We start from the raw sequence: 11301 nt of genomic DNA on the forward strand, positions 1-11301 counted from the left end.
AACCTACAGTGGAGCGGTGTACAGTGAAATGGTTTAGAATGGAGTGATGTGTTGTAGGGTGGGGTAGAGTGTAATAGCATATAGTGGAGAGGCATAGACTGGAGTGGGGTAGAGTGGAATACAGTACAGTAGAGGGGGAAAGATTGAAAGTACATAATATGTAATAGCAAAGACTGGAGTGGCATACCGTCGGATAGTGTAAAGTGAAGAACAGTAGAATGGGGTAGTGTATAATAGCATAGAGTGAAAAAGCATTGAGTAAAATAGCATAGAGTGGAGTGGCCTACAGTGGATGGATGTAGGCTGGAGTTCTGTACAATCGAGCTGAATAGAGTGAAATAGTTTATAATGGAGTGGCATAGAGTGGAGTGCTATCCATTTGACTAGCATAGAATGCAAAGAAAACGTATGTAAATTAAGACGTATCCTATTTGTTATGTGTAGGAGGCTGGACTGGCTTGTAGTGAGTACCAAGGGGTACTTACACCTTGCACCAGGCCCAGGTGTCCCTTATTAGTGTGTAGGGGTGTCTAGCAGCTTAGGCTGATAGAAAATGGTAGCTTAGCAGAGCAGCTTAGGCTGAACTAGGAGACGAGTGAAGCTCCTACAGTACCACTAGTGTCGTATGCACAATATGATAAGAAAACACAATACACAGATATACTAAAAATAAAGGTACTTTATTTTTATGACAATATGCCAAAAGTATCTCAGTGAGTACCCTCAGTATGAGGATAGAAAATATACACAAGATATATGTACACAATGCCAAAATATGCAGTAATAGCAATAGATAACAGTGCAAACAATGTATAGTCACAATAGAATGCAATGGGAGCACATAGGGATAGGGGCAACACAAACCATATACTCCAGAAGTGGAATGCGAACCACGAATGGACCCCAAACCTATGTGAGCTCGTAGAGGGTTGCTGGGACTGTAAGAAAACAGTGAGGGTTAGAAAAATAGCCCACCCCAAGACCCTAAAAAATGGGTGCAAAGTGCACCTAAGTTCCCCAAAGAGCACAGAAGTCGTGATAGGGGAATTCTGCAGGAAATACCAACACCAGCAATGCAACAACAATGGATTTCCAGACAAGGGTACCTGTGGACCAAGGGGACCAAGTCCAAAAGTCACGATCAAGTCGGGAGTGGGCAGATGCCCAGGAAATGCCAGCTGTGGATGCAAAGAAGCTGCCACTGGATGGTAGAAGCTGATGATTCTGCATGAATGACAAGGGCTAGAAACTTCCCCTTTGGAGGATGGATGTCCCACGTCGTGAAGAGTCGTGCCGAAGTGTTTTACCGCAGAAAGACCGCAAACAAGCCTTGCTAGCTGCAAGGGTCGCGGTTAGGGTTTTTGGATGCTGCTGTGGCCCAGGAGGGACCAGGATGTTGTCAACTGCATGAGGAGACAGAGGGGGGCACCCAGCAAGAGATGGAGCCCACTCAGAAGCAAACAGCACCCACAGAAGTGCCGGAACAGGCACTACAAAGTGGAGTGAACCGGTGCTCACCCGAAGTTGCACAAGAGAGTCCCACGTTGCCAGAGGACAACTCAGGAGGTCGTGCAATGCAGGTTAGAGTGCCAGGGACACTGGCTTGGCTGTGCACAAAGGAAATCCTCGGTGAGTGCACAGGAGCCGGAGTAGCTGCAAAAGACTCGGTTCTCAGCAATGCAGTCTGGCGTGGGGAGGCAAGGACTTACCTCCACCAAACTTGGACTGAAGAGTCACTGGACTGTGGGAGTCACTTGGACAGAGTTGCTGAGTTCAAGGGACCTCGCTCGTCATGCTGAGAGGAGACCCAGAGGACCGGTGATGCAGTTCTTTGGTGCCTGCGGTTGCAGGGGGAAGATTCCGTCGACCAACAGGAGATTTCTTCGGAGCTTCTAGTGCAGAGAGGAGGCAGACTACCCCCATAGCATGAACCACCAGGAAAACAGTTGAGAAGGCGGCAGGATCAGCGTTACAAGGTCGCAGTAGTCGTCTTTGCTACTTTGTTGCAGTTTTGCAGGCTTCCAGCGCGGTCAGCAGTCGATTCCTTGGCAGAAGGTGAAGAGAGAGATGCAGAGGAACTCTGATGAGCTCTTGCATTCGTTATCTAAGGAATTCCCCAAAGCAGAGACCCTAAATAGCCAGAAAAGAGGGTTTGGCTACTTAGGAGAGAGGATAGGCTAGCAAAACCTGAAGGAGCCTATCAGAAGGAGTCTCTGACGTCACCTGCTGGCCCTGGCCACTCAGAGCAGTCCAGTGTGCCAGCAGCACCTCTGTTTCCAAGATGGCAGAGGTCTGGAGCACACTGGAGGAGCTCTGGGCACCTCCCAGGGGAGGTGCAGGTCAGGGGAGTGGTCACTCCCCTTTCCTTTGTCCAGTTTCATGCCAGAGCAGGGCTGAGGGGTCCCTGAACCGGTGTAGACTGGCTTATGCAGAAATGGGCACCATCTGTGCCCATGAAAGCATTTCCAGAGGCTGGGGGAGGTTACTCCTCCCCAGCCCTGACACCTTTTTCCAAAGAGAGAGGGTGTAACACTCTCTCTCTGAGGAAGTCCTTTGTTCTGCCTTCCTGGGCCAAGCCTGGCTTTGCCCCAGGAGGGCATAAACCTGTCTGAGGGGTTGGCAGCAGCAGCAGCTGCAGTGAAACCCTGGGAAAGGTAGTTTGGAAGTACCCGGGTCTGAGCTAGAGACTCGGGGGATCATGGAATTGTCTCCCCAATGACGGAATGGCATTGGGGTGACAATTCCATGATCTTAGACATGTTACATGGCCATGTTCGGAGTTACCATTGTGACGCTATACATATGTCGTGACATATGTATAGTGCACGCGTGTAATGGTGTCCCCGCACTCACAAAGTCCGGGGAATTTGCCCTGAACAATGTGGGGGCACCTTGAATAGTGCCACGGTGCCCACACACTAAGTAACTTAGCACCCAACCTTTACCAGGTAAAGGTTAGACATATAGGTGACTTAAAAGTTACTTAAGTGCAGTGGTAAATGGCTGTGAAATAACGTGGATGTTATTTCACTCAGGCTGCAATGGCAGGCCTGTGTAAGAATTGTCAGAGCTCCCTATGGGTGGCAAAAGAAATGTTGCAGCCCATAGGGATCTCCTGGAACCCCAATACCCTGGGTACCTCAGTACCATATACTAGAGAATTATAAGGGTGTTCCAGTATGCCAATGTAAATTGGTGAAATTGGTCACTAGCCTGATAGTGACAATTTGGAAAGAAATGAGAGAGCAAAACCACTGAGGTTCTGGATAGCAGAGCCTTAGTGAGACAGTTAGTCATAACACAGGTAACACAAACAGGGCACACTTATGAGCACTGGGGCCCTGGCTGGCAGGGTCTTAGTGACACATACAACTAAAACAACATATATACAGTGAAATATGGGGGTAACATGCCAGGCAAGATGGTACTTTCCTACACAACCCCCCCCAAACGAAGGACAATAAGACTAGCCATGACCTGATGAGTCTTCATTGTCTAAGTGGAAATATCTAGAGAGTCCATCTGCATTGGAGTAGGTACTCCCAGGTCTATGTTCCACTGTATAGTCCATTCCCTGTAGGGTTATGGACCACCTCAACAATTTAGGGTTTTCACCTTTCATTTGTTTTAGCCAAAGTAGAGGTTTGTGGTCTGTCTTAACAATGAAGTGAGTGCCAAACAGGTATGGCCTCAACTTCTTCAGTGCCCAGACCACAGCAAAGGCCTCCCTCTCTATGGCAGACCAATGCTTTTCTCTAGGGGTCAACCTCCTGCTGATAAAAGCAACAGGTTGATCCTGGCCCTCAGAATTAAGTTGTGATAAGACTGCCCCTACCCCTAATTCAGATGTATCAGTTTGGACTATGAATTTCTTGGAGTAATAGGGGCTTTTCAGGACAGGTGCAGAGCACATGGCCTGCTTCAGCTCCTCAAAATCTTCCTGACAGTTTGCTGTCCATAATACCTTTTTAGGCATTTTCTTAGATGTGAGGTCATTAAGAGGGGCTGCAATTGAGCCATAGTTCTTTATGAACCTCCTGTAGTACCCAGTGAGGCCTAAAAAGGCTCTCACCTGAGTCTGAGTTGTAGGGGGAACCCAATCTATAATAGTTTGGATTTTCCCCTGGAGTGGTGCAATCTGTTCTCTACCTACAAGGTGTCCCAGATAAACCACTTTCCCCTGCCCTATCTGGCACGTTGAAGCCTTTATAGTGAGGCCTGCCTTTTGCAGGGCCTCCAAAACGTTCCATAGGTGGATCAGGTGATCATCCCAGGTGGAGCTAAAGACAGCTATATCATCTAGATATGCTGCACTAAAAGCCTCCAACCCTTGCAGGACTGTATTCACCAACCTCTGAAAAGTGGCAGGTGCATTTTTCAACCCAAAAGGCATTACTGTGAATTGGTAGTGCCCTCCAATGGTTGAAAATGCAGTTTTTGCTTTAGCATCCTCTGATAACTTGATCTGCCAATACCCTGCAGTCAAATCAAAGGTGCTTAGATACTTGGCAGATGCCAGTGTATCTATTAGCTCATCTGCCCTGGGTATAGGGTGAGCATCAGTTTTAGTTACCTGGTTGAGACCTCTGTAGTCAACACAAAATCTAATTTCCTTCTTTCCATCTTTGGAATGAGGTTTTGGTACAAGTACCACAGGAGAGGCCCATGGACTTTCAGAGTGCTCAACCACTCCCAGTTCAAGCATTTTCTGAACCTCTTGTTTTATGCAGTCCCTGACATGATCAGGCTGCCTATAGATCTTACTTTTGACAGGCAAGCTGTCTCCAGTATCTATAGTGTGCTCACACCAAGAAGTGGTGCCTGGCACAGTAGAAAAGAGTTCAGAAAACTGACCCAGGAGATTTATGCAGTGGTCTTTCTGCTCAGCAGTTAGACAATCTGCCAGAACTACCCCTTCCACTAGAGCATCTTGTTCTGTGGAAGAGAAGAGATCAGGGAGAGGGTCACTCTCTTCTTCCTGTCCCTCATCTGTTGCCATGAGCAGGGTGAGATCAGCCCTGTCATAGTAGGGTTTCAGGCGATTGACATGGAGAACCCTAAGGGGACTCCTGGCAGTGCCTAAGTCAACTAAGTAGGTGACTTCACCCTTTTTCTCAACAATAATGTGGGGTCCACTCCATTTGTCTTGGAGTGCTCTTGGGGCCACAGCCTCCAAGACCCACACTTTCTGCCCTGGTTGGTACTGAATCAGAACAGCCTTCTGGTCATGCCATTGCTTTTGGAGCTCTTGGCTGGCCTGAAGGTTTTTACTGGCCTTTTTCATGTACTCAGCCATCCTAGATCTTAGGCCAAGTACATAGTCCACTATGCCTTGCTTAGGATCTTTTAAAGGTTGTTCCCAACCCTCCTTTACAAGTGTTAGAGGACCTCTTACAGGGTGTCCAAATAGGAGTTCAAAGGGGCTGATGCCCACTCCTTTTTGGGGTACCTCCCTGTAAGCAAAAAGGAGGCAAGGTAACAGGACATCCCATCTCCTGCAGAGTTTTTCAGGGAGTCCCATTATCATTCCTTTGAGAGTTTTATTAAACCTCTCAACCAGTCCATTTGTTTGTGGATGATAGGGTGTGGTGAACTTGTATGTCACACCACATTCCTTCCACATGGCCTTTAAGTAAGCAGACATGAAATTGCTTCCCCTGTCTGATACCACCTCTTTTGGGAAGCCCACCCTGGAAAAGATTCCCAGGAGGGCCTTTGCCACTGCAGGAGCTGTAGTGGTCCTTAGAGGAATTGCTTCAGGATATCTGGTGGCATGGTCCACTACCACCAAGATAAACCTATTGCCTGAAGCAGTAGGAGGGTCAAGGGGGCCAACTATGTCAACCCCTACCCTTTCAAAGGGAACCCCAACCACAGGTAGTGGAATAAGGGGTGCCTTTGGAGTGCCACCTGTTTTGCCACTGGCTTGACAGGTTTCACAGGACTTACAAAATTCCTTTGTGTCCTCTGACATTCTAGGCCAATGAAACAAGGGGACAAGCCTGTCCCAAGTTTTCATTTGCCCCAAATGTCCAGCTAAGGGAATGTCGTGGGCTAGAGTTAGGAGGAACTTTCTGTATTGCTGAGGAATCACCAATCTCCTGGCCGCTCCAGGTTTTGGATCCATTGCTTCAGTATACAAGAGGTTGTCCTCCCAGTAAACTCTGTGAGAGTCACTGACATCCCCATTTGCTTGTTTGACAGCTTGCTGCCGTAGTCCCTCTAGTGTGGGACAGGTATGCTGTGCCACACTCAGCTCCTCCCTTGCAGGCCCCCCTTCACCCAAAAGCTCAGCAGTGTCTGCTTCCAGCTCCTCTGGTGTAGGTTCTGCACAGGGTGGAATTTCTTCTTCCTCAGAAGTTGAATCCACTGTAGAGGGAGGGATAGTAGGTAGTGTTTTACCTTTACTAACCCTAGCTTTAGGGAGCACTTGGTCCATTCTTCCAGGATCCAAGTCACCCTGTCCTTTTTGCTTTTTGGCCTGAGCCCTGGTTAAAGCAAAAATATGCCCTGGAATGCCCAGCATTGCTGCATGAGCCTCCAACTCCACTTCTGCCAAAGCTGATGTCTCTAAATCGTTCCCTAGTAGACAGTCTACAGGTAAATCTGAGGCAACCACAACTTTCTTTGGACCAGTAAACCCCCCCCCCACCCCAGTTGAGATTCACAACAGCATGGGGTGGCTAAGAGTGTTGTTATGAGCATCAGTCACTTGGTACTGGTGATCAAGTAGGTGTTGTTCAGGGTGGACCAGTTTCTCTATTACCATGGTAACACTGGCGCCTGTGTCCCTGTAGGCCTGAACCTCAACACCATTTATTAGGGGAAGTTGCTTGTACTTATCCATATTAAGGGGACAAGCAACCAAGGTGGCCAAATCAATGGCCCCCTCAGAGACTAACACAGCCTCTGTGGTCTCCCTAACTAGACCAACCCCAACTAAGTTACCAAAAGTGAGCCCAGCTACTCCCTTGGATTGGCTATTAGTAGGTTTGCTCCCACCACCCCTGCTATTACTAGGGGCACTAGGTGTAGCAGCAGGGGCTGTAGTGGTAGGAGGCTTGGTGCTTTTCTTTGAGCAACTGGGATCAGTTGTCCAATGGCCTTTTATTTTACATAAATAGCACCATGGTTTCTTTTCTTTGTTTTGATTTGAAGAGGATTTGGGCCCACCACCCCCACCAGAGTGTTTTTGTGGGCCTGATGAAGACTCATTTTTGGATTTGTCCCCACCCTTTTCAGAAGACTTACCATCCTTCTTCTTGCCATCCTTGTCACCCCCTGTATGAACCTTTCTGTTCACCCTTGTTCTGACCCATTTGTCTGCCTTCTTTCCCAATTCTTGGGGAGAGGTCAAATCAGAGTCTACCAGGTACTGGTGTAACAAATCAGACACACAATTATTAAGAATATGCTCTCTCAGGATTAAGTTATACAGGCTTTCATAGTCAGAAACTTTACTGCCATGTAACCACCCCTCCAAGGCCTTCACTGAATGGTCAACAAAGTCTACCCAGTCTTATGAAGACTCCTTTTTGGTTTCTCTGAACTTGATCCTGTACTGTTCAGTGGTTAAGCCATAACCATCAAGGAGTGCATTCTTAAGAACTTTAAAATCATTGGCATCACTTTCCTTAACAGTAAGGAGCCTATCCCTGCCCTTTCCACTGAAAGATAGCCATAGGATAGCAGCCCACTGCCTTTGAGGGACCCCCTGTACATTACAGGCCCTCTCAAGTGCAGCAAACCACTTGTTAATGTCATCCACCTCCTTGTAAGGGGAAATATCTTGTGCAGATTCCTAGAATCATGCTTTTTTATAGGATTACTATCTGTAATACTGCTGCTGCCACCATGGGGTCCACACCCCAACCTCTGTCTTTCTTTTTCTAAGTCAAATGCTTGTCTATCTAAATCCAGCTGTTGCTTCTTGAGCTTCAGCCTGGATTCTTCCACTCTCAATCTATTGAGCTCCCTTTCTAACACTCTGTCTTCAGGGAGGGTGGGTTGGGCATTCCTTGACACAGAAGAATGGTGAGAATGAACAGAGGGAGATCTGTCCCTAACAGATGGCACTCTAACAACCTGGCCTAAAGGAGTGACCTCTATACTATGATGAGAACTCACATCAGTACCAGCCCTGCTAGGTGGTCTGCTAATGGGCAGGTTGGGAAGGTTCCCTTCTAACTCCTTTACTAGGGGTGCCCCAGAATCAGAGTAGGAACCATCAGCTAATCTCTCACCAGAAGTGCCAACTAAGGTCTTATCTTGTTCAATGAGCATGTTAACTAACAGTTCTCTAGAGGGATTCTTCCCTACCCCTAAACCTCTTTCAATGAAGAGACTCCTTGCTCCTTTCCAGCTAAGGTGATCATAAGCAAGTTTAGTCAGATCAACAGTTTGACCTGTACCAGACATTATAGAAAAGGTTTAAGGGACAGAAAAAGAAAGAAAAAGTTTTCAGAACTTTTTAAGGAACAGAAAAAAACTTTTTAAACTTTTTAAGAACTTTTTGAAAGTTTAGAGGTACTTTTCCGCACTTAGCAAGAAGAGTAAGAGAAGGAAAGCAAAACATTTTGGTTAGGTGTACATACACTGAACTTGTTTTGTATATTTTTCTCTTATGAAAAGTACAATATGACAAAGTGGTAAGTAGTTGCAAGTACTTATCCCACCGCTGCACAACCAATGTAGGAGGCTGGCCTGGCTTGTAGTGGGTGCCAAGAGGTACTTACACCTTGCACCAGGTCCAGGTATCCCTTATTAGTGTAGAGGGGTGTCTAGCAGCTTAGGCTGATAGAAAAGGTAGCTTAGCAGAGCAGCTTAGGCTGAACTAGGAGACGAGTGAAGCTCCTACAGTACCACTAGTGTCATATGCACAATATCATAAGAAAACACAATACACAGATAAAACTAAAAATAAAGGTACTTTATTTTTATGACAATATGCCAAAAGTATCTCAGTGAGAGTACCCTCAATATGAGGATAGAAAATGTACACAAGATATATGTACACAATACCAAAATATGCAGTAATAGCAATAGAAAACAGTGCAAACAATGTATAGTCACAATAGAATGCAATGGAGGCACATAGGGAGAGGGGCAACACAAACCATATACTCTAGAAGTGGAATGCGAACCACGAATGGACCCCAAACCTATGTGACCTTGTAGAGGGTCGCTGGGACTGTAAGAAAACAGTGAGGGTTAGAAAAATAGCCCACCCCAAGACCCTGAAAAGTGGGTGCAAAGTGCACCTAAGTTCCCCAAAGAGCACAGAAGTCGTGATAGGGGAATTCTGCAAGAAAGACCAACACCAGCAATGCAACAACGATGGATTTCCAGACGAGAGTACCTGTGGAACAAGGGGACCAAGTCCAAGAGTCATGATCAAGTCGGGAGTGGGCAGATGCCCAGGAAATGCGAGCTGTGGGTGCAAAGAAGCTGCCACAGGATGGTAGAAGCTGTGGATTCTGCAAGAACGACAAGGGCTAGAAACTTCCCTTTTGGAGGATGGATGTCCCACGTCATGAAGAGTCGTGCAGAGGTGTTTCCGTGCAGAAAGACCGCAAACAAGCCTTTTTCTAGCTGCAAGGGTTGCGGTTAGGGTTTTTGGATGCTGCTGTGGCCCAGGAGGGACCAGGATGTCGCCAATTGCGTGAGGAGACAGAGAGGGCGCCCAGCAAGACAAAGAGCCCACTCAGAAGTAAGCAGCACCCGCAGAAGTGCCGGAACAGGCACTACGAAGTGGAGTGAACCGGAGCTCACCCAAAGTCACAAAGGAAGGTCCCACGACGCCAGAGGACAACTCAGGAGGTCGTGCACTGCAGGTTAGAGTGCCGGGGACCCAGGCTTGGCTGTGCACAAAGGAAATCCTGGAAGAGTGCACAGGAGCCGGAGCAGCTGCAAATCACGTGGTTCCCAACAATGCAGTCTAGCGTGGGGATGCAAGGACTTAACTCCACCAAACTTGGACTGAAGAGTCACTGGACTGTGGGAGTCACTTGGACAGAGTTGCTGAGTTCAACGGACCTTGCTCGTCGTGCTGAGAAGAGACCCAGAGGACCGGTGATGAAGTTCTTTGGTGCCTGCGGTTGCAGGGGGAAGATTCCGTCGACCCACTGGAGATTTCTTCGGAGCTTATAGTGCAGAGAGGAGGCAGACTACCCCCACAGCATGCACCACCAGGAAAACAGTCGAGAAGGCAGCAGGATCAGCGTTACAAGGTCGCAGTAGTCGTCTTTGCTACTTTGTTGCAGTTTTGCAGGCTTCCAGCGCGGTCAGCAGTCGATTCCTTGGCAGAAGGTGAAGAGAGCGATGCAGAGGAACTCTGATGAGCTCTTGCATTCGTTATCTAAAGAATTCCCCAAAGCAGAGACCCTAAATAGCCAGAAAAGGAGGTTTGGCTACTTAGGAGAGAGGATAGGCTAGCAACACCTGGAGGAGCCTATCAGAAGGAGTCTCTGACGTCACCTGCTGGCACTGGCCACTCAGAGCAGTCCAGTGTGCCAGCAGCACCTCTGTTTCCAAGATGGCAGAGGTCTGGAGCACAATGCAGGAGCTCTGGGCACCTCCCAGGGGAGGTGCAGGTCAGTGGAGTGGTCACTCCCCTTTCCTTTGTCCAGTTTCGCGCCAGAGCAGGGCTGGGGGATCCCTGAACCGGTGTAGACTGGCTTATGCAGAGATGGGCACCATCTGTGCCCATCAAAGCATTTCCAGAGACTGGGGGAGACTACTCCTCCCCAGGCCTGACACCTTTTTCCAAAGGGAGAGGGTGTAACACCCTCTCTCTGAGGAAGTCCTTTGTTCTGCCTTCCTGGGCCAAGCCTGGCTGGACCCCAGGAGGGCAGAAACCTGTCTAAGGGGTTGGCAGCAGCTGCAGTGAAACCCCGGGAAAGGTAGTTTGGCAGTACCCGGGTCTGAGCTAAAGACTCGGGGGATCATGGAATTGTCTCCCCAATGCCGACAATTCCATGATCTTAGACATGTTACATGGCCATGTTCGGAGTTACCATTGTGACGCTATACATATGTCGTGACATATGTATAGTGCACACGTGTAATGGTGTCCCCGCACTCACAAACTCCGGGGAATTTGCCCTGAACAATGTGGGGGCACCTTGGCTAGTGCCAGGGTGCCCACACACTAAGTAACTTAGCACCCAACCTTTACTAGGTAAAGGTTAGACATATAGGTGACTTATAAGTTACTTAAGTGCAGTGGTAAATGGCCGTGAAATAACGTGGAAGTTATTTCACTCAGGCTGCAATGGCAGGCCTGTGTAAGAATTGTCAGAG

This window comes from Pleurodeles waltl, chromosome 9, assembly GCF_031143425.1.
Source record: "Pleurodeles waltl isolate 20211129_DDA chromosome 9, aPleWal1.hap1.20221129, whole genome shotgun sequence".
Taxonomy (NCBI): Eukaryota; Metazoa; Chordata; class Amphibia; order Caudata; family Salamandridae; genus Pleurodeles; species Pleurodeles waltl.